At 44.8% G+C, this 24,327-nt stretch overlaps 1 long non-coding RNA gene across 1 annotated transcript; it reads right to left on the bottom strand.

The window, feature by feature from the left end:
* Positions 1-150: 150 nt before the first annotated feature.
* Positions 151-23,586, bottom strand: LOC310684916. Its single transcript, XR_014514963.1, has 3 exons — positions 23,353-23,586; positions 12,135-12,274; positions 151-203 (listed from the first exon to the last, which is right to left on the bottom strand). It is a non-coding gene; the product is annotated as an uncharacterized lncRNA (long non-coding RNA).
* Between the last annotated feature and the right edge of the window lie 741 nt (positions 23,587-24,327).

Genomic DNA, 24,327 nt, shown 5'->3' with positions numbered 1-24,327 from the left:
AGGTCATTAGGAGGCATCCAGAATTGCTGTTGTTGTTGGCATCCAGCTGTCTTGGGGGACAATGGAGAGTTGCATCGCCTGCTGTGGCTGTAAAGACCGATAGAGGAGAGACATGTTTTGTTGCAGCTGGAGCAGATGAAGGCATCCGGTTGTGCTCCTCCCAATAGTCATCCCTCCTCTGGTCACTGCTGTGGATACACAACCTGTTGTGATGGTAAAATACAAGGAGTGAAGAAGCAGGTGTCCCAACTTGAGCTCCTTGGTAGAAGGCATGATAGAACTGTGCTAAATAACATCAGAAGAGGTGCCAGGGCTCAGGTCTGGGTGGAGCTGGCAACTTGCCTTAGTAACCCAGGCTTAACCGGCTGCTGCTCTGGACTGGACTGTTTTTATTTTATAAATGGCTTTGGTTTTAACGTTATTACACTTTTCTTGTAAAACTTCTTGCAAACCAATGCAGGTGCTAATGTGGAAAGGTGAGATCAGGGCCAGATTAGGACCTTTATAGGCCCTAAACACTGAAAATATGATGGTGCTTCCCCCGCCCCCATGTAATTTAAAATAAAAACTATACTAAAACTATACTTGTATGGAGTGGAGTGTAACAAAGTCAAACAAAGTTCTGATTTCCCTATGACAACTACTTTGAGGCTTGTTTTTTGAAGTATGAAATGCCGAATACTTTCCAAAAACAATTTCTCATTTTTGTGTGTGCACCCCTTGCTTTGCTGCTGCTCAAAGCAAGCATGCTTATTGGTTAACTCAGCACTGAATGAGATATACGTAAGTTCAAGCAATTATAGAGAAATAAATAGGGAGAAGCCCTGCCCTTCCTGCATCTCAATGTGTGAGGCAGGATGCAATTGATTGGCACACTCTGCACATGCTCAGAAGCATCTACTGTGTGTGCTAGCACTTCATATCCATTTTTAAAAAAGAGTTTCAGCCTCACAGGAAACTGGTGGTGCTAAATAGACATTGAGGAGAATTAAATACAGGGCAACTTCTGTTTCCTTAACTACCTTTCTCTCTCTCTTACTTGGCTTGCAACAAGAGGAAGGGTTATTTTTTTTCAGAGGGAAAAACATAAACATGTTATTGACCACAGCGAGTAAACATCTTGGGCTATTTTGAAATCGCTAATGATAAAAGGGTGTGTGAACATCCGGCATACTGCACCACAGGGTTGCGCTGAACTCACCAGTGCAATTAAGGCGTCTTTTTTTGGCAAGACCTACAAATTGCCTCCACTGAGTTACCTTAAGCAGAATTTCCTCTCTGGAAGGGCTGACAATGATTCAACATCGCCACCAGAGAAGCTCCCAGCACTCAGAGTGGAACTTGCTCTATCAGCCCAAACCTAAAGCGGTGCTTGTCCAAAGGCGACAATCCATGTGTGGGCTTGCAATGGGAAGTAGCCCAACAGCGATGCTGCCTTTTTAACTCTTGTTGGGAAATCCAAGTTTTCTTAGCATGCCTCCTGTAGCACATTTTCCATGTTCTTCTTAGACTGGTGATTAACGTTGGGACTCGAAAGCCCTTTTTATGCTACAAAAGGTTTATCGAGTTTCTATCAGTTTCACAGGGCTTATTCCTGGGAATTGTAGCAGAGGCGGTTTTAAGGTTGGCGCAACCGGCGCGATGGCACTGGGCGCCGCACTGCATGGGAACAATGCTGTAGAACGGAGCGAGAGAGGCGAGGGCACGACTAATTTTAGCATCGCACAGGGGCTGCTGAAATTTAAGAGCCCAGTGTCTGACACATTATAATTTGGTGAGGATGCTGAAAATGTTCCGTTCGGATATCTCTCTCTTCTCAAGGCTACAATTCCAAGGGCCCTTTGAGGGTAAAGAAATGAGCTTTAAATCATCTTAAGGCTGCAGCAGTACTATAGACACTTCGGAATAAATTTTTACAGAACTCTTCCTAAGGACTCACCCACACTTTTGCTTGTGCCGTCCCGTAAAAACACAGGACCTAGTTGTTTTCTGCACTTTTTAGGCCTGGGTCCAAGCAGTTTTAACCTTGCCACACTACTTTCCAAGGGAAAATCTGCTCTTTAGCGATTGATTGGAACAAATGGCAATCCGGGGAAACTCTAAATTGCTGTTTGTTCTGATTGACTGCTAAAGAGTGTTTTTCCGAGGGGGTTGGGGAGCAGTAATCATGCATTGGATGTGTAGCTGTGCCCTTTGAATGGAGGGGAGTGGAGGGGTCAGCAGGTGACTCTGGAGGACAGGTGCTTCGACAGTGGTGGCAGGTACCCTGCAGGACAGGTGGGGTGGAGGCAGGGAGACTAACAGCCAATGAAGTCAGAGCCAATGACAAGCACCGTCCACTAATCCTGCTTCTGTCTCCATGCTTCTGCTTGCTGAGGTGTACAAGGGCAAATCTGGGTCTTAGGAGGAAGCAGACAACCAGGGTCTTCCTTTGGACTGGTTGTTAAGTAAGAAGACAGGCAAGCTTTGATGAATCAAGATGGTGGGGCAGTCCCCGGTTTGCCCCACTAGACTTTCAAGGCTATGGTTTGACGGCACATGCTGCCACCATCTGATCAGCACTTGTTGAAGCCTACAGGACTGAGTCCGGTCACCCCATGGGCATGGGAGGCCATCAATATTCATCTATATAAAAGAAATATACATATGCACACACTTTACAAGCCCAGAGTGGCTGGGGAATCCCAGCCAGATGGGCGGAGTATAAATAATAAATTATTATTATTATTATTACTCTGTGAAAATGGATTTTCACTTTTGAGGATGAGTGTGCAGATTTGGAATGCAGTTATCCTTTAGTTTTCACATTTCTCCAAATTTTACGAGACAGTTCATGGCTCAAGACGTGTATCAAAAATGCGTATGATTCAGTGCAAAAAAATATAAATACATATTATGTGAACAAAATGCAAATTTTGGTTTAAAAACAATTAGCAGAATGATGGAGAAATGGGATGGAAGGGACTTTGAATGAACACAGCTGAAACTGCAATGAGCTGGAACCAAACAGATGTGTCCATTTCTCATTCAGGCAAAGGAGTGCAAAGAAACCGGGTTGAATGAAGAACACCTGGCATTTTTAAATGTATCAAAATGTAGTATTATTTTATTAAAATCAAAAGTATTTAATGCATTAATGACTTCAAGCATATCAGTGTATATTTAGGTTTTTCCTGGTTTGGAAAGACTTACAATGTCCCCAAAATACTCATTGATTTATAACTTTTGTATTCCATCCTTCCTCCAAGAAAACTTTGAGGTCCCTCCACAACTACCCAATGAGGCACATCAGGCTAGACTGAGACATAGTGGCTGACTTAGTACCCTTTGTGAGTTTTATGCCTGAGTGAAGTTTTTGAACCAAGGGTGCTTCCAGACAACTTGTTTCTTGAGCATCCATCAAGATACGTTTGCAGGGAGATTAGATGATGTTGCATCAATGTAAATCCCACACTTTCCGGGGCATTTCACCATAATTTTCCTTATCGCAAGAAGTCCAATCTTTTGGGGAAGCTGCTAGCTGCAGAAGAGATTCAAATCAGCTCTAATTGTGAAACCTGAGCTTGTTGTATATGAATGAATCCCATCTGAAAAAAATCAACAGTCTGGAAGTGTCCTCAGTCCAAAGTCCACTTTAGATCCACCTTGGGCCTCTCTGTAATCCTGCCATAAACATTCTAAATATATTTATCATTTCATTAAAAAAAAATCCTACTTTTGCTTCAAGAAGTTCAGGGTAGCGTGATTCCCATTTTATCTGTACAACAAACCCATGAGATAGTTTAGGTTGAGAGAGTGTGCAATTGACCTATCTTAACTTAGTGAACTTCTGTTGTTGCTGTTTAGTCGTGTCCGACTCTTCGTGACCCCATGGACCAGAGCATGCCAGGCACTCCTGTCTTCCACTGCCTCCCACAGTTTGGTCAAACTCATGTTTGTGGCTTCGAGAACACTGTCCAACCATCTCATTCTCTGTCGTCCCCTTCTCCTTGTGCCCTCCATCTTTCCCAACACCAGGGTCTTTTCCAGGGAGTCTTCTCTTCTCATGAGGTGGCCAAAGTATTGGAGCCTCAGCTTCACGATCTGTCCTTCCAGCGAGCACTCAGGCTGATTTCGTTCAGAATGGATGCGTTTGATCTTCTTGCAGTCCATGGGACTCTCAAGAGTCTCCTCCAGCACCATAATTCAAAAGCATCAATTCTTCGGCGATCAGCCTTCTTCATGGTCCAGCTCTCACATCTATACATCACTACTGGAAAACCATAGCTTTAACTATACGGACCTTTGTTGGCAAGCTGATGTCTCTACTTTTTAAGATGCTGTCTAGGTTTGTCATTGCTTTTCTCCCAAGAAGCAGGCGTCTTTTAATTTTGTGACTGCTGTCACCATCTGCAGTGATCATGGAGCCCAAGAAAGTAAAATCTCTCACTGCCTCCATTTCTTCCCCTTCTATTTGCCAGGAGGTGATGGGCCCAGTGGCCATGATCTTTCTTTTTTTGATGTTGAGCTTCAAACCATATTTTGCGCCATCCTCTTTCACCCTCACACTGATTTATTTCCTCCCATGTGCTAGCCACTAGGAGCAAAGTGGGCAAGATAGGTGCATTCATGGTAAACCATTGCAGGAATAGCTAACTGAGTCCCCTTAAGATGTTTTGGGACTGCAACTCCTATCAGCCCTACCCAGTATGGCCAATGGCCAGAGATGATGGGAGTTGTAGTCCAACAACATCTGAAAAAATATCCCTGGGTGTCCCTAGCTTACTGCATTATGTGAACTGGGCCAGTGGATCTATAGATCTGCTCTATGCTAGCTCACGTAATTTGTCGAGAACAAATTAGGCAACACATGACAAAGTGTTTTGAACATTTGAAATGTCTTGTGATGCTTTGGTTCCTAAAAGAAAGGTGGCTGCGTAGGAATGCGAAACATAATGAGTTGAAGGGTCAAAACACTTTGGGGGGGGCGGGGGAACCTCAGAAGAAGGAACTAGTCTCATGTGCTTAAAAAAACCCACACAAATCAATTATCATAGCGTTGAAGGAAGAACCTCAAAGCAGGATGGAGCAAACTATAATACCTCCAAACTGAGGTGTGGCCACCTCTCAGCACAACTGTGTCTTTTGATGTAAATTACAGGCACTGAAATCTGTGTACTAAATCTTCAGCTCCTTAAAATCCACCAAGTTTACACAGATGTCTTTAGGAATAGAAAAATCCATAGCAACAGAAAGTCCCGGCGCTGCTTTTTGCAGTCTTAATGCGCATCATGTACTAACTACAGGATTGTTCTGCTTCCGAAAGACTCAGCACAAAGGCAAGCATAAGAAGGAGCAGCTCAGCGCTCAGTTTATTTTATGCAACCCCTGAACACGTTATGATTATTTCTAATTGCTCCTAATACGTTTTTACAAAATTGTTGTATTTATTATTGTTCACTTGGTATGTTGTGAGCCACTTTGACCAATATTGTAGAAAAGTGGCAAATAAATAAACATGATGGCGATGATTCTAAATGCATAACATCCAACCTTTTTAAGTCAAAATCCGGGATGCGTGGCTTCTGGGGCACACTCCTGGGCAAGTCACACAACCAATGCCATGATGTTGCTCCCCCCCAAAAGTGCTTTTGAGGGGGGGGGTAAGAGTGCAACATACAATTACAGCACCCAAAATGTCTGCTGCAATGTCTCACAAAAAAAATGGGATGTCCCGGGTTTTTCCCAGGACACTTGGTGGGTTGTTGTTTAGTCATTTAGTCGTGTCCGACTCTTCGTGACCCCATGGACCAGAGCACGCCAGGCACCCCTGTCTTCCACTGCCTCCCGCAGTTTGGTCAGACTCATGTTTGTAGCTTCGAGAACACTGTCCAACCATCTCATTCATTCATCTGATCTTTCTTTTTTTGATGTTGAGCTTCAGACCATATTTTGCACTCTCCTCTTTCACCCTCATTAAAAGGTTGGTGGGTATGTAAATGTAAATTCCTACCTCTCAAATGTATGCTCCAGTATGTGACTGAAGGCACTTTATTTAAAGTCACAGGCTTTGAATGTCCCAAACCAGCTCTGCAGACTAACCATGGTTCACTTTCTGACAACAAACCACAATGTGAAGCTGCAGTTATAGCTGTCAACGTTTTCCTTTTTTTAAGGGAAATTCCCTTATTCCGAATAGGATTCCTCGCAAGAAAAGGGAAAAGTTGACAGCTATGGCTGCAGTTAGGGCGGGAGGCATCATGCCGAAGGCAGATTGCCTTTCCTCAGAGCTGGGAGGGTTCCCTCTAGTGATTTTTCAGCCATTATTCACTCTCTCCTGCATTGCAAGAGTATCAACAGAGGCCCTGAGGCCCTGGAATAACGACTTACTTTCCTCTTGGGTAGAGCACAGAGGAAAGAAACACCAAGATGCATCTGAAACTGGGAAACCTGACGCCTTCATCTCCTGCATTGGTCTCTATAGCCACAACAGGGCAGGCTCTGTAACTCTCCAATGGATTGACTTTACCCCGATGGCACACTCTTCCATTGTCCCTCGAGACAGACAGATGCCAACAAGGATATATGGCCTACCAGACCTTCTTCAGTGTTATAATTCTGCTTCAGAGGAGGGCAACCAAAATGGTCAAAGGCCTGGAAATGATGCCTTATGAGGAATGGCTAAGGGAGCTGGGCATGTTTAGCCTGGAGAAGAGGAGGTTAAGGGGTGATATGATAGCCATGTTCAAATATATAAAAGGATGTCACATAGAGGAGGGAGAAAGGTAGTTTTCTGCTGCTCCAGAGAAGCGGACATGGAGCAATGGATCCAAACTACAAGAAAGAAGATTCCACCTAAACATTAGGAAGAACTTAGAATCATAGAATCATAGAATCATAGAGTTGGAAGAGACCACAAGGGCCATAGAGTCCAACCCCCTGCCAAGCAGGAAACACCATCAGAGCACTCCTGACATATGGTTGTCAAGCCTCTGCTTAAAGACCTCCAAAGAAGGAGACTCCACCACACTCCTTGGCAGCAAATTCCACTGTCGAACAGCTCTTACTGTCAGGAAGTTCTTCCTAATGTTTAGGTGGAATCTTCTTTCTTGTAGTTTGCATCCATTGCTCCGTGTCCGCTTCTCTGGAGCAGCAGAAAACAACCTTTCTCCCTCCTCTATGTGACATCCTTTTATATATTTGAACATGGCTATCATATCCCCCCTTAACCTCCTCTTCTCCAGGCTAAACATGCCCAGCTCCCTTAGCCGTTCCTCATAAGGCATCGTTTCCAGGCCTTTGACCATTTTGGTTGCCCTCCTCTGGACACGTTCCAGTTTGTCAGTGTCCTTCTTGAACTGTGGTGCCCAGAACTGGACACAGTACTCCAGGTGAGGTCTGACCAGAGCAGAATACAGTGACACTATAACTTCCCTTGATCTAGATGCTATACTCCTATTGATGCAGCCCAGAATTGCATTGGCTTTTTTAGCTGCCGCGTCACACTGTTGGCTCATGTTAAGTTTGTGGTCAACCAAGACTCCTAGATCCTTTTCACATGTACTGCTCTCAAGCCAGGTGTCACCCATCTTGTATTTGTGCCTCTCATTTTTTTTGCCCAAGTGCAATACTTTACATTACAACTTCCTGACAGTAAGAGCTGTTCGACAGTGCAATTTGCTGCCAAGGAGTGTGGTGGAGTCTCCTTCTTTGGAGGTCTTTAAGCAGAGGCTTGACAACCGTATGTCAGGAGTGCTCTGATGGTGTTTCCTGCTTGGCAGGGGGTTGGACTCGATGGCCCTTGTGGTCTCTTCCAGCTCTATGATTCTATGATTCTTACTCAGAGGCGTAGCTAGAGAGCTGTGCCCCAGGAAAGCTACACTTGTTGCTCTGTCCTACCTACAGGCCCTGAACTGTCTCATGTGAACAGGCCTCCAGGAAAAACAGAGGATGTTGTCTCACAGCCCCCATGGAGAACAATTTCACTCCATTCCAACCATCCTTGGAGTGTGACAAAGCATTTCCTGATTGCCAACCAAACTGTTGCAACTTGAACCCAATTACCCTATTGTTCTTCCCTCCATGGTTCTGGTAAACAGCAGTTCTTCGCCTCTTAAGATGTATTTCAACTGCTGTCACCTTCTCCCCACCAGCCCCCCGGGCACAAATCTTCTCTGCATGTGACATGCGCCCATCAGCATTTCCTCATGTGTCATGTGCTCCAAACCGTAGCTGGAAATGAATGCGTTTTGGGTTTATTAAAATCACCCTTACATTTCATTTTTATTTTTAAAATCATCAACCTGGTTTGTGAGCAAGCGTGAATGCTCAGGTAAAATAAAACGACATTCACTCACATTCTGAGGTAATATTTTACAACGAGAACCTGAGTGGTAAAACAGGAAATCGTGGAACATTTCAAATATTTGTGATTTTTCTTTTGCGCTCTGAATATTAGCTAGTGTGGGGCAAATTGTTCAGCCAACAATGGTTGATAACCACAAGAATGGTAGCATAGTTACCCCCCACCCAAAGCCAAAGCAGATCGTTCTGTAAACAGTTTTACTGCCAGGAAGGAAAAAATATTAACAGGGTAATTCCTTCACATGTACATAGTACAGTTTAAAGGCCTGGATGGAGCTAAGATCCCAAGGGACATAGAATCACATGATAAGAAAGGGAATTTTTTCAAAGACACAAAGAATGAGAGATCAGTTTCTGAACGCAATCCCCTCTTGCTTGGCTTGTAGGCAGGTGCCTAAAGCATCTTGTGTATCTTTTGAACATCTTTCCCCATCATCTACAGTTCCCAGGAGGATGGAGTAAGAAGGGGCAATAAACAACAACCCTTATTTATCGCTAAACCACATCCTTGTAGCTTTTCCGAGATGAAAATATGCCTGTATTGCCTCAGGCACCTGCATGAATCTGTTGATCATGGAGACTGTATGTAGGGCAGCTGGCGACACCCTTCTCCTTCTCCGCTGCTGAACGTCCTCCTCTGTCCCTATCTCATCATGGAAAGAAGGGCTGGGAACATTGCAAACCTCCAAGGCGAGAGGGCGAGACAGCAAGGATTTATATGCATGGGATGCATATAGTTTTGTCATTTCTCTCTCAAAGCCACACACACACAGAGAGAGAGAGATAGAAAAAGAGAGAGAGAGAGAGAGAGCGCATCTGAAATTGCTTAGTGTGTCCATGTGTGACATTTTTTCTGCTTCCACTTTCCATCTCTTTTGCCATTTTTGAGTTATTAACTGTACTATGCAATATTTCCCCCCACCCCCTTGATTGATCCAGAGAGCTCAACCACCACCACAAACCATTTACATCATGGGTGATCAGAAGCAATACAGTGGTACCTTGGGTTAAGAACTTAATTCGTTCTTGAGGTCCGTTCTTAACCTGAAACTGTTCTTAACCTGAAACACCACTTTAGCTAATGGGGCCTCCTGCTGCTGCTGCGCCGCCGGAGCATGATTTCTGTTCTCATCCTGAAGCAAAGTTCTTAACCCAAGGTACTATTTCTGGGTTAGCGGAGTCTGTAACCTGAAGCGTATGTAACCTGAAGCGTCTGTAACCCAAGGTACCACTGTATCTCATTACACCACCACCTTTTGCACAACATCACCTTGAATGTAATGGCATGTATGTAGGTACTTATATAATAATTTATTCCAAACAGTGTACACCCCACCTTTTAATTATTTATTTGCTTGTTGCATTTATATCCTGCCTTTCTTCCAACGAGCTGAAGGTAGCACCTGCCACCTTTTATCCGTACAACAACCCTGCGGAGTAGGGCAGGTTGAAAGAGATGGTGACTAGACCAAGGTCACCCCAATGAGCTGTGTGGGCATTTGAACTGGAGTCTCAGCAGTCCTAGTCCAGCACTCTAACCAATACCCCACACCAATTCTACTACATCACGTCTGGGCTGTGTGGACACACTCCTGTTTACTGTGTAACCAGTGTGCTCCTACTGCTGGTTTGGGAAGCGGGGTACATACAACATTCGCCACAATCCATCTCTATCCTCCTCTTTCTTATGCAATGCTGCATTTCCTCCCCAAACCAGCTTTGATCTGACCTGAGAACTTTGTGCTTCAACCCACATACATACTGCTTTGAAATACACCTTTCCTGCAGTGGGTGGTTCTACAAGAATGACATCAGCATAGGCATGTACTGTAGATGAGTGTCCCACTTGCAGTGTGGACACAGAAAAATATACATAAAGGTGGGCATGCCCAGGTAAACAATTGGCTGTGTATCTGCAGAGGACACCTGGATGAAGATGACATCTGGGTGGTTGGAGGGGTGGGGAAACCAGCTCGTTGGGTGAAGACATCCCTGCCCCATCTCCACCCACTGCTGTGGACACATACAGCAGCGACTCAGATGCACATCAAAACCACGATGACATGTACAATGGCACACCAATGCGCTTTGAAGCAAATAAAAAAAGAATGACCTCACTGCATTCAAAGCTGGTAATATGTGCGTGGCCTTGCTCTACAATAATTTGCAATTTTATAATAATTCAAGCAGCTAACGTGTGGGGGAACACAAATGGGTGAAATCTCAGAACATGGAGTTTGCATGTTTAGACCCACAGTACACGATAGCGTGTTGGATTTGCACTAGGGAGATCTTCCATGGGATTCAAATCCCTGCTCAGCCATGGAACTTGCTGGCTTCCATATGAGCTGTTTGCAAAGAGTTCAGATGACATCTATGTAATGGGCGTCCATTCTGATTTGTTTGCAGGGAAGTTAGATGATGTTGCATCCAAGCCAGAGCTATTCCACACTTGCCAGTGCGTTTTCCCATCACTTCCTTCATTGCGAAAAGTCTGATCTTTTGGGGAAGTGGGTCTTTTGCGCAAGTCCTCCCAATCAGCTATAATTGTGCAAGCTGAATTTGCCTGTATGCGATTCGATCTCAGCAAAAAAAATGGCAACTGTCTGGAAGCGCCCTGGGTGTGCTTCAGTCAGTCACTAACTGCCAACTTAATGAGCCACCTCACAGGGTTGTTGTGAGGATAGAATGGAGGGGTCACCTTGTACACAGTCCTGGACGCATTGGAAGACAGGTTGGCTTAAAATGTAATCAATAATCATGTGAGTGTTAAGTACTTAATTCGTTCCAGAGGTCCGTACTTAACCTGAAACTATTCTTAACCTGAAGCACCACTTTAGCTAATGGGGGCCTCTTCTTGCTGCCGCGCAGCCGGAGCACAATTTCTCATCCTGAAGCAAACCTGAAGCACTATTTCTGGGATAGCGGAGTCTGTAACCTGAAGCATATGTAACCTGAAGCATATGTAACCCGAGGTACCACTGTACAAGGAAGCACACTGGTTGGCATGGCCCATAAATTCAGGGTCCAGGGCACAGCCAGTGTTATATTAATATATTCCCCTTGAACATTCAAAACACTGAAAACTATTCCCACAACATTTCCTCCTTTTTTAGAGAAGTTGTTGCCACTGGTTAACTGAGCCATGACCCAGTCCCAAATTCCTGAGACATTTGAAATAATATCAAATAAAGCACCCCTGAGAATATGCAGAGTGTATTTTATTCAATAATGAGTAACCCCAACATTCTCCACAGATTTGGGATCAAGGTTTCCAGGCCCATTCCAGCACCCCCTCCTTTTTACAAATTACCTATTAGTGAAAGTTGGAGGTTGAAAGAATATCCTAGAGATGCAATAACCTGCCTTACACTGAGTCAGTCCATTGGTCCATAGAGTGCAATATTTTCTACACTGACTGGCAGAAACACATTAGGATTTCGGAAGGGGGACATTCCTACCCCTACTTGGAGATGCTGGGGATTGAACCTGGGACCTTCTGCATGCAAAGCAGATGCTCTACCACTGAGCCACGGCCCTTCTGGCCCTCTGGAGTGGGGGGCAGGTTGGTTCTTCTCTTTAAAAACAGGATTTGTTTCCCTATGTTTCTAAGAGCTGTTGGCAAACCGAAGACGAGGAGGAACTCCTCCTATGAAAGAAACAGAAGGGGTGTGTCCTAATGGATTTGGTTCCATTTGAAATGAGATTGCTTTAAATAACCTCCCTCGCCCAGGCCTCCCGATCTGTGACCAATCCTGAAACATTGGCCCAAACATGACACATCACAGTACCTGCTACAACTGATGACAGGTGGACTTCCTCAGGTAGCCAGGCAGGCTGGTGCTTGTTGTCCTGGGTGGGGCTCCTTCCACCTCTCCTTTCAGAGCTGCTTGAACGTCGTCACAGCATGTCAAAACCGAGACCAATAAGGCTGAGAGGGGCCAGGGAAAAAAAGATAAAAGGAAAGAGTAGTACAGTGGTACCTCAGGTTAAGTATTTAATTCAGGAGGTCCGTTCTTAACCTGAAACTGTTCTTAACCTGAAGCACCACTTTAGCTAATGGGGCCTCCTGCTGCCGCCGTGCCGCCAGAGCATGATTTCTGTTCTCATCCTGAAGCAAAGTTCTTAACCTGAAGCACTATTTCTGGGTTAGCAGAGTCTGTAACCTGAAGCGTATGTAACCTGAAGCGTATGTAACCTGAGGTACCACTGTATACATTCCATCACTAGTAGTATACTGTACATTTGAAGCTCATGGCTTCCTCTCCCAAAGAATCCTGGGAACTATAGTTTACCCCCCCCCCCCCACAGCTACAATTCTTAGCATGCTTAACAAACAGCAGTTCCTAGGATTCCTTGGGGGAAGCCATGTGCTTTAAATGTGTGGTGTGTGTGTGTGTGTGTGTGTGACAATGTATACATCCATTATTGTGGATGCTGCCATAGATTTAATGCACATCCAATGCTCATTTAAAGCACAAACATGATTTCCATCAAAGAATCATGGGAACTGTAGTTTGTTAAGAATGCTGGGAATGACACCTACATGAGGGGGAAACTGCAGTTCCCAGGATTGTTGGGGGTGTCATGTTTGTACATTGCATATGCTTTAAAAATATGGTGCTGATCTGCTCTCAATCTGCTCTCAATGAGCAAGTGACACTTTTCATAGCAGCTAGTTAAACATGATCATCTGATCACATAATCTTCTGGTTCTGCTGCTTTTTATTTCTGTGATTATGTTGGCTTAGTGCTAAGTTTTATTGTGCTTTATTGCTTTTAATTGCCTTGAGGTCATTTGTAGCAAAAGGCCAGGTGTAACATAGCAATCTTATGTGTGCCTTCTCAGACGTAAAGTGGTACCTCGGGTTACAAACACCTCAGGTTACATACACTTTGGGTTACAGACTCCGCTAACCCGGAAGTAGTACCTCGGGTTAAGAACTTTACCTCAGGATGAGAACAGAAATCGCAAGGCAGTGGCGTGGTGGCAGTGGGAGGCCCCATTAGCTAAAGTGGTACCTCAGGTTAAGAACGGTTTCAGGTTAAGAACAGACCTCAGGAACGAATTAAGTTCATAACCAGAGGTACCACTGTAAGTCCCACCAAGATCAATGAGACTACTGCCAGGTAAGTGTGTACAGGATGGCAGGTTGGATGCTATAAATGACTAAAATAAAAAGTTTTCAGCTCTGTATTTTTGGTGGCTGTGGCCTGGCACTGCCTGCCTTGGACCCCTCATCCTGTACCTCGAGCTTCTCCCTCCAGGACTTGCCATGTGCCACCCCATCTTATGTAACATAAGAAGAGCTCTGCTAGAGCAGGTTGTCAGACCTTGGTGCAATGACAAACTCTGCTTGCCCTGGATGAGCACAGGTGGGGTGTCAATATTTTTGAGGTGGCGAAAGGCACCCATATAGTGAACAAACCATAACCTTGGTTCCTAGTTGGTCTAAACTCTCTGTACTGGAGAAGTGTGACAAGCCACAGTTTTCTTAGGGCTGTCCTTTCCCCTAGCAAATTTCCTTTGTTTTGCAAGGAGTAGAAGTACCCATTATCTTCCACCTGCGTCACTGAGGCACTGGAGGGACTCTTGGCTTTTTTGCACAATAGTGCCCGAAAGGGACCCAGCCGAAGGGGAGGGGGGGTCACGGTGGAAGGGGTGAAATTACGGGCACACGCGGAGTTCGTCCGTGACACCCTGTGGAATCCGCAGCCGCAGGAGGATCACTCCGCCGAGAGAAGCAACAAACATGTCTCAAGTTTTACAAAACGGGCTGGAAAGTTTTTTACAACCGCAAAACAACCATTGTATAAGAGAGATCAAAGGCGAGGTTAAGAGCTGAAGGAGGCAACCTAAGCTGCTGCCATGGGGCATGTGCTGGCAGCCTACAGGCACAAAGAAGGAATGCTTCACTCGTGCCCGGCCATTACTCAACTGCCTCAGTTGATCCTGATGGGATTTAAGCTTCTTCACTAACAACATCTCTGGTGTTGCTTTGGCTGATGTTGCAAGCCAACCCTTGGGTAGCAAGGAGTCCACCAAGGGCCTCTCTTCAGGGGGATCTGAGGTGTTAATTTGGGGATCCGGTCATGGTGTTGTACCCCACCCCAATCTCCAAGCGGTACAGATGTACCTCGGGTTTCATACGCTTCAGGTTACAGACTCCGCTAACCCAGAAATATTACTTCGGGTTAAGAACTTTGCTTCAGGATGAGCAACCCAGAACCGCAGCCTTGGATTTAAACAGAAGTCAAGCATTGCTTTGTCTCTCTGTCTTCCACTAGCTTGCTGCTTTTCCTTTGGCCCACATCACTGCCAACTCTGCTCTCAACTCTCGCTTTGTCCTTCTAACCATTCGCTAGTTGAGGGAGTCCAAATCTTGGGGGAGCCATCTCCCCCATTTGCCATCTCACACAGAGCTGTTTCCCCCTTAATGGCCCAACCCCCAAACAATCACCTCACCAGGCTTATATTTTAATACTTGGTGGATCCAGGGGTTAGAATAAGGGTCTCAGAATACAGCCTATTTAACTCCATAATTCTTTAGTTTTTTCCATAGTGGAGAGTGAGGTAGAACCTGAACTGCAGCGGAACAGAAACAGTGCTGATTAGTGACAATTCATACAACTTAATCCCTCATTCAGCATTTAACAGAATTTGGTTATTTCAGTAAGATAAACTTAATGATGTTGCGTCTTCCCCTCCCTTCTCCCTTCTCTTTTCAGCTATTGCATACGACTATCTTCCGCCCACTGTATAAAAACGCTACATATTTTATTGTACAAATATGCTATCCATTGGTATCCGTTAGTTTATCTATTTCTAATAAACATATGGTTTATTTATTTGCTTTTTAAACCTTATTTTTGAGTATTTCCCCCCAAAGATGCAATATTTCCGCATGTAAATCAAAATGTTTTTGATACTGCATTTTCTTCAATATAAATAACAAAATTATTTAGGGGGAAAATGAAAGCGCACTGATTGCCCTGAATCCAGGTTAGGACAGAAGTTGTTGCCTCCTTACACTCCTACCCAATCTTTATGATACCAATCCTAATGCTACCTGGGTCCTGCAATCATGCTTCACATTTGCTCAGCAGCAGCCCAGGATAAGAGGCCACAGTTCACCCTCATAGATTACTATCACTCTTCCATTTAAGTGACCTTTGGACAAACCCCCTTTCAGCTCTGGTGACTCTGGACACTGCAGGGTGTGTAAAAGGGGGGGGGGTCCCTTAAGGAAATGACTGTATGTGTAAGGAAGGTGTTCATGAACAACAAGTAAATGCTTCTCAACTTAAAAACAGCTGTTCTTCAATATGCTTGTTTCTGGATAGTAATAAAGAAGGCTGATCGCCGAAGAATTGATGCTTTTGAATTATGGTGCTGGAGGAGACTCTTGAGAGTCCCATGGACTGCAAGAAGATCTAACCTATCCATTCTTAAGGAAATCAGCCCTGAGTGCTCACTGGAAGGGCAGATCGTGAAGCTGAGGCTCCAATACTTTGGCCACCTCATGAGAAGAGAAGACTCCCTGGAAAAGACCCTGATGTTGGGAAAGATGGAGGGCACAAGGAGAAGGGGACGACAGAGGACGAGATGGTTGGACCGTGTTCTCGAAGCTACCAGCATGAGTTTGACCAAACTGTGGGAGGCAGTGGAAGACAGGAGTGCCTGGCGTGTTCTGGTCCATAGGGTCACGAAGAGTCGGACACGACTAAACGACTAAACAACAACAACAACAGTCCAGTAGACACTAACAGGTACATAAACATTGGGGCTTGGTAGCAGGGTTCCCCGAAGAGATAATGACTTCACATCTTTGAAGACCCTGCACACCATGAGCTATTTGCACAAGGCCAGCCAGCAGTGGAGGCAGGGCATAGCCAATGATAACCTTATCCTTAATGAACCTGCCAAATCCTCTTTCAAAGCCATCCAAGTTTTTGGCCGCCACCACATCTTCTGGAAGCTAAGTCCGTATTTTATCTATGCGCTGCTCTGCTGCCTGCAAGACCAAGCCTAGTGCCCTGCCAGTCCCACCAGCAGCAACCAAGTGAGCAGCAGTTCTTTAGCGTTCAATGGAAGGCCTGTAAATGAGGTCAAAGGAGAGTGAGACAAACACTCCGGTCCCAACCTGTTATTAGGTAGTAATATTCAGTAAATAGGACCAAGGCAGACCTGAGGCTATCCGGTCGCTGCCCAATCAGGCCACTCGATGGAGCCCAAGGAAAGTACAGAGATTAACAAACAACTTAATTAAAACCAATCTAGTAATTAAAATGAGAACAAGTTTTTTGTTTGTCTTTGCAGCCACCTTTTTTTTTCTTTTTTTGCAAAAGTAATCTGCATAGAGGAGGAAGCAGGAGTTTCATTGCATAAAATGTTAATGCTGTTGTTGCTACTGCTGCTGCTGCAGTTTGGCATGACTGTATATATTACATTGCACTGGGATTATTACCCTGTCTTGGAGGTGACTGCAGGATATTGGCTGTGGGGCACCGTCAAGGACAACGCCCATACCTTCCCGGGTGCTCTTAGAGGCTGTTGCAAATTTATTTTTGAAAAGGAAAGAAAAGAGGGCAATTACGGAGCAAACACATTATAATTGTAATCCATTAATTCAAAAAACATTTGCATTCCAATTCCCCATGCGCTTGAGGCGGCGTGGATTGATTAAAGAAATAAAACAATCAACCCAAATTAGACTGTGTGCCTGTAGACGTTCAGTGGGAAATTGCACTGTGTGGGAGCAGAGCGCTTTGCGGCAGCTCTGGAGCATGACGGGAGCAGGAAGAAGGGAAAATGGGCAGGGCCAGAAGCTGCTCACATACCCTCCAACATTTCTCCGATGGAAATAGGGACGTCCCATTCCATAATGATAATTTTCCTATTTATACCCCACACATTTTACTGGGTTGCCCCAGCCACTCTGGGCAGCTTTCAACATATATAATAATAAAACATTATACGTTTTAAAAAACCACTTCCCTATACAGTGGTACCTCGAGTAACATATGCTTCAGGTTACATACGCTTCAGGTTACAGACTCTGCTAACCCAGAAATAGTGCTTCAGGTTAAGAACTTTGCTTCAGGATGAGAACAGAAATCGTGCTCCGGCGGTGCAGCGGCAGCAGGAGGCCCCATTAGCTAAAGTGGTGCTTCAGATTAAGAACGGACCTCCAGAACGAATTAAGTACTTAACCCGAGGTACCACTGTACAGGATTGCCTTCAGATGACTTGGGGGTTGGATAACTCCATACCCTCCAACATTTCTCCAATGAAAATAGGGATTCTCTAAATCACGGACGTCCCTGGAAAATAAGGACACTTGGAGGGTCTGTGCTCACCAAACTCTGGTGGCGGGGTGGGGGGGCAACCTAAGCCTCCCCCCTCTAAAGGCAGCTTCCTAAATTTCCAAGAGGCAAAGTGGTGCTGGGGATACAGGGATAGGCACCAGAAGGCAGGATATGGAACTAGGAAGAAGTGGAGCAGTGTAAGAGGGGGAAAGTAAGATGCAAAACTGCAGACCAGGGATTGGGAAGCACCTATAATGAAATTAGGCAAAGATTAATAGTGGGATGAGGAGGAGATTAATTCTTGTGAAATGGTTAATAAAGTCCAGTTACTAAATGTATTTCTAAAACATACGCACACACATATATCTGCATATAATGGTGACTGTGCCACAGCGATGAAATAATAATAATAATAATAATAATAATAATAATAATAATAATAATAATAAATTATTTATACCCCGCCCATCTGACTGGGTTTCCCCAGCCACTCTGGGTGGCTTCCAACAAAATATTAAAATGCGATCATTAATTAAATATTAAAAGCTTCCCTAAAGAGGGCTGCCTTCAGATGTCTTCTAAAAGTCCAATAGTTATTTATTTCTTTGACATCTTGTGGGAGGGTGTTCCACAGGGCGGGTGCCACTACTGAGAAGGCCCTCTGCCTGGTTCCCTGTAACTTTGCTGCTCGCAATGAGGGAACCACCAGAAGGCCCTCGGTGCTGGACCTCAGTGTCTTGGCAGAAAGATGGAGGTGGAAACGCTCCTTCAGGTATACTGGGCCGAGGTCGTTTAGGGCTTTAAAGGTCAGCACCAACACTTTGATTTGCAAAGATACGTTTGCCCCAAACCTTGAAATCCTGAAAATTAAGGCTGTTTACAAGAGATGTCTTTCAGAAAACATGTCAGATGCATTTCAGTGTGCAAAGTCTTCTTCAGTGGCATATAGTTGGAAAAGAGTATCTCCTCGTGCCTTGGGCTCACAGGGCAATATCACAGTGTGCTATCTTATGCTGCTGCAGACTTTTGTAGTTTAAGATAATTAGTTGGAGGTTCTTCTGCAGCTACAGCAGTTTCCAAGCCCCAACAGTTCTCGAGTCCTCACTCTGCGCTGCTCTCATGCCTGAATTAATTAATTAATGCCAGCATAATTCTGGTCAGGGCACACCTTAGGGGATCAGTAGATCTGTTTTATATTTTAGCAGCATTGCTTACTAATTTCTCCTCCCAGGGCTCTTCCTGTGACAGTCACTCTTCTCGTTGGTCTAGTTCATTCTCTCTCTCTCTCTCTCTGCTTTTACTAGGGGTGGGATTCTGGGTGGCTGGTTGAGATTTTATTGTTGTTGTTCTCCTACCTTAATGTTGAAAGGAGGCCCTAGAGATGGGATGGGAGTGGATTACATCAGATAAAAAGGATTAAATTGTCATTGCTGGAATTAAGAGCTACACTAAGTTGCTGTGGGGAGAAAGAAAAAAAAGAGCCAGAGAAGGAGGGAGAAAGGATTGCCGAGGAATTATATTTTCCAATGAATTATTTTCCCACAAGGAGAGGGTGTTGAAAAGGGCCACTGAAAATGGGGCAGCATCGACTCATGATGAACCAAATGAGAAGCTCCCCCCATGGAGAAGTCCATTATTGGTTCATGATTGGCTAAAATGGGCCTGAGGATGGCATTTTCTGAAAATATCTGCATGGATCTTTTCCCTAATTCCTGTCTTACTTCCCGATCTCTATGAGTTTTTGCTGGTTCTGCTAAAAATGATATCTATCATATTATGCACATATAGACGCCAAGTTTCCTATGCACATATGAACAGATACACACAACATCTAACTCTTAAAATACCATATTTTTCGCTCTATAAGACGCACCAGACCACAAGACGCACCTAGTTTTTGGAGGAGGAAAACAAGAAAAAAAATATTCTGAATCTCAGAAGCCAGAACAGCAAGAGGGATCGCTGTGCAGTGAAAGCAGCAATCCCTCTTGCTTTTCTGGCTTCTGGGATAGCTGTGCAACCTGCATTCGCTCCATAAGATGCACACACATTTCCCCTTACTTTTTAGGAGGGGAAAAGTGAGTCTTATAGAGCAAAAAATACGGTACTTACATATTGTAAAATTACACTGCAGAACTACAGTAACACATGGGGCTTGGCTCTTTTATATGTAATATATGCAATTTCCCCCTCCTGTATAATTTTGCATAAAATTATGTTTTTTATCAAAAAGAGAAAGAAACAGCAACCTGACATTCTGTGAGAAGCTAGGACAGAAGTGGCCACTTGGTGTAAGAGGCAGTCTGATACAGGCAGCGTTGGAATGGGTTTGAACTGCTAACATCATGTTTCTAACCTGTTTAAAACTGATAACCCCTTCTTCCCTAATAGGAGCTGTTTCCCACCTTTTAATTTTATCTACTTATTTAACAATATTTATATATCACTTAATTAAAAGAAACTGTAAGCTGTTTCCATGAAACATAAGAAAACGTTTGTTCCTTGCAAGTGGTGTGAATGATCTACGAGTCCTGGCTATGAGACAGTCTATATGACTGGCTCTTAAAGCTGGTTACTATCGTGATCATAAACACAGTCGGCGGTATAAAGGGAACTGGACTTCTCTGCACAAAGATGCCCAAGGCTCTTAGTTGCCGGCATCTTCCAGCTTGTGCCAAAGTGACTCACACATGGGACTGTGCTGTTGCCTAATTACATCTGAGCAGGTTATGTGTTGTGTGTGCAGCAGAGGGGTGGGGTGGGGGGCGGGAGTGGGAGTGGGAGGACGTAACAAGGGCATCTCCCTGTCCGCAGGAGTGGAATGGTTTGGCTCTTCCCAAGTTGACCTGACATTTTGCATCATTCCCACAACGTCTTACAAGTCTCCCCAACATCATCATGTCAGCTGATCCACACTGGCTATGACTGGTGGACTTTGGTGGCATTGTTGAGGGTGCTGTGGGCATTCCTGCCCTTTTACACTGTCTAGGGCTTTATTAGAGTAGCATGTGTATATATAGGAGCTCTCCAGATGTCCTTTTTATTTTGCATTTATGATGATTTGTGCCCCTGATGGTGTCAGGGTGGTCATACACCATAGCTGTCAACTTTTCCCTTTTCTTGTGAGGAATACTATTTGGAATAAGGGAATTTCCCTTAAAAAAGGGGAAAGTTGACAGCTATGTCATACACAGTCCTGTTTTCAATACTGTTGGCATCTGCAAAAGTGCTGGGTGCGGGGGAGGGGAGAGAGATATTGCTTCCTTTCCAATCTGTGGATCTCTCATTGCTTCCTGCTGAAATCCTGTAACTTTTTATACCACAAATATTCCGGTTTTCTTTCTTCTTCTTGTCCTGCTTGTTTTATTGCAAGAGTCCCCCTCCAGAGGGCAATAATGCAATAACATTGGGAAAGCATCACAGAGAACTAATAAAGGGGAATGGTATGTGGGTGGTCCAGTATAAATTCACCACTTATTGCATCAATGAGCTGTTGCAGAATACACTGAGGGTGGGGAGAACTCAGTCTGGGGGCCCTCATGGGATATGGCAGTGAATGTAGAGGTGAGGTATCTCCCTTCCCTTCCACAGAGTATATCAGAGTACAGGTTGATCTGCCCATTATTTCATTAAATTTACTGAGGTTATTGAAACAAATTCACAAGAACAGGCCACCTGAAGCACACGTGAAAACCACCCACCCACTTTTTGAGTCTATTAGTTTGTTATTCACATTTTACAATCTTTGCAGCACTCAATACAGATACAGTGGTACCTCAGGTTAAGTATTTAATTCGTTCTGGAGGTCCGTACTTAACCTGAAACTCTTCTTAACTTGAAGCACCACTTTACCTAATGGGGCCTCCTGCTGCTGCTGCGCTGCCGGAGCATGATTTCTGTTCTCATCCTGAAACAATGTTCTTAACCTGAAGCACTATTTCTGGGTTAGCGGAGTCTGTAACCTGAAGCGTATGTAACCTGAGGTACCACTGTAATGGTCCTTATCTCACGGCTTTAATTTAGCAGCAACAGCAAAACTTCAATATTTGGTGGCTGTCCAGCCATTTTGGTCAGACGAAAACCCCCAGTAGGAACTCTGGCAGAGATTTAGAGAAAGAACAACAAAACATAAAATTACTATGATCATGCACCCAAGCAGGCGTCAAAAGTCAGCCTGGTCAGGCATGTGCCAGGGACCGACATCTCTGCAAGGATCTCATTGACAAGAGCCCCCTGCTCCTGCTCCTCCTCTTCACCACTGCAATCTGCTTGTTTGTTCACAACATGTCCCACACCCTGGTCCAGATGGCAGTGCAGGTGAGGAGGAGGACCAGGAGATGCTGCTGCCTGCTTGCTCATTGGTTCTCTTCCTGGCCAGCAGGCAGGTGACAGCAATGATGAGACAGAGGAGGAGGAGGGGGAGCTGGCGATCGTGGCAGTGAGGAGGTAGACTCAATTAGTAGCTGAGGGCATGGAGGGGGTTCCCATGGAGCTGGCCCTGCACCCACTTCTCCCAACCCATAAAGCAAGGGTGTCCTCCAGATGCTTCTAGACTACAACTCCCATCATTCTTGACCCATGGCCATGCTGACTGGGGCTGATGGGAGCTGGAGTCCATCCAACAACATCTGGAGGACCACAGATTCACCACTCTTGCTTTATAGGTTGAGAGAAGTAAATACAGGAACAGCTCCAGGTCCCACTTTTGTTGCACTGTGTTGCAAGAGAGCCTCCCCACATACCCTGGTCAACAACGCAGGAACATTGGGGAAGCACTGCAGAGCAAGTGATAAAGGGAAATGATGTGCAGATGGCCCAGAATAAACCCACCATGGATGCACTATGATTGTGTCGATGGCATGTTGCATAATCACACTGGCAAGAAAAACCCCCAGCAGTTGGAGGGGCTGTCAGAGAATGGAACTGGAATTGGAATATAGGGAAATGATGATGTGTAAAGCTCGTATGTTAGTTAAAGTTATGGTTTTCCCAGTCGTGATGTATGGAAGTGAGAGCTGGACCATAAAGAAGGCTGATCGCCAAAGAATTGATGCTTTTGAATTATGGTGCTGAAGGAGACTCTTGAGAGTCCCATGGACTGCAAGTAGATCAAACCTCGCCATTCTTAAGGAAATCAGCCCTGAGTGCTCACTGGAAGGACAGATCCAGAAGCTGAGGCTCCAATACTTTGGCCACCTCATGAGAAGAGAAGACTCGTGGGAAAAAACCCTGATGTTGGGAAAGATGGAGGGCACAAGGAGAAGGGGACGACAGAGGACGAGATTGTTGGACAGTGTTCTCGAAGCTACAAACATGAGCCTGACCAAACTGCAGGAGGCGGTGGAAGACAGGAGTGCCTGGCGTGCTCTGGTCCATGGGGTCACGAAGAGTCGGACATGACTAAATGACTAAACAACAACAACAAAGCTCGTATGCTCCTTGTTTATCCGCAGTGTGTTATGTCCTCCTTACTCAACGCTGCAACCCAAATGAAGATCTGAGTGAGTAAGCATCTGGCTCACAGTTATTGCATGCATGCAAATAAGCTCTGATATCAATCCCCCCTCCCACTCCACATGACTCTGATTGCCAAAACAGCCTTCTGCCAATCAAGATACGAGCAATTTGGTTGTGACTCACAAGTTATCTTCCCATTCAAGATTAGAGGTGGAAGGTTGCTCAACTCCAGTTTTAGCTCACCATTTCAGCCACTGTGCAAAAGATGACGTTTCGTATCAAGGTGTGGCCTTGGAGATAACCCCAGTACATTTGAACGTCCTAGTTCTGAAATCTGTTTGCTCAGGAAAAGAAGTGGGGCTGCCGCTGGAATGCCACCCGTGGCACAGCACCTCCTCTGCACGCAGAAGATCTCAGGTTCAACCTATGACGCCTCCAGGCCGGGCTCAGAGAGGACCCCAATCTGAAATACTGAGCTGTTGCCAGTCAGTGTAGATAGTAGTGAGCTAGATGGACCAATAACCTGACTCGGTACAAGGCAGCTTCCTAGGTTCCTGTGATTCAATCCATTATACCGCAGACCAGGACAAATCTCTGCTTTGATGTCTCTCCGTTTCTCATTTTTCCATTCTTCAGTTCTCCACATCCCAACATCAATTTGCAGTTCCCCCCTACTTAAAAAAAAAAGGAACCATGAAAACTTGTCAGCATTGTAGTGCAAATTTCTCCTAATGTACATGTCTGTATGTGATTTTCCCTAATACTGTACACACATTTTTGCAAAACAGTTTCACGTTATATAATGCATTTGTATGCCTGGTGTGCTCTGGTCCATGGGGTCACGAAGAGTTGGACACGACTAAACGACTAAACAACAACAACATGTTATTTTCACCAGTATATGCTTTTTTCTTTTTTTCTTTTTTGCAAACTTTAATGTAGCACATTCATTTTTGTAAATATTACTTGGCTGCATTGCAAAATTTGAAGAAATGTGAATTTTGAAGGATTGCTGTGTTTCAGTTTGTGTATTGTTTTGGAAAGTGTGAATTAGGTAGCTTTGCCTTTAAATGTGAGGTGAATTGGATTTCTCCCCTATCCCTGCTGCAGACAAACCGTCCTCTTTTAATTTGGCTGCAATTGAAACAATCTGAACATGGTGGGAACTTGGGCCTGGGAGAGCACATCTTTGTTTGAAACTCTGTCCTGCCATTTGAT

This window comes from Podarcis tiliguerta, assembly GCF_965153285.1.
Source record: "Podarcis tiliguerta genome assembly, chromosome: 8".
Taxonomy (NCBI): domain Eukaryota; kingdom Metazoa; phylum Chordata; class Lepidosauria; order Squamata; family Lacertidae; genus Podarcis; species Podarcis tiliguerta.
Note: the sequence above shows the minus strand (reverse complement) of the source record. Positions and strands in the feature narration are given on the sequence as shown.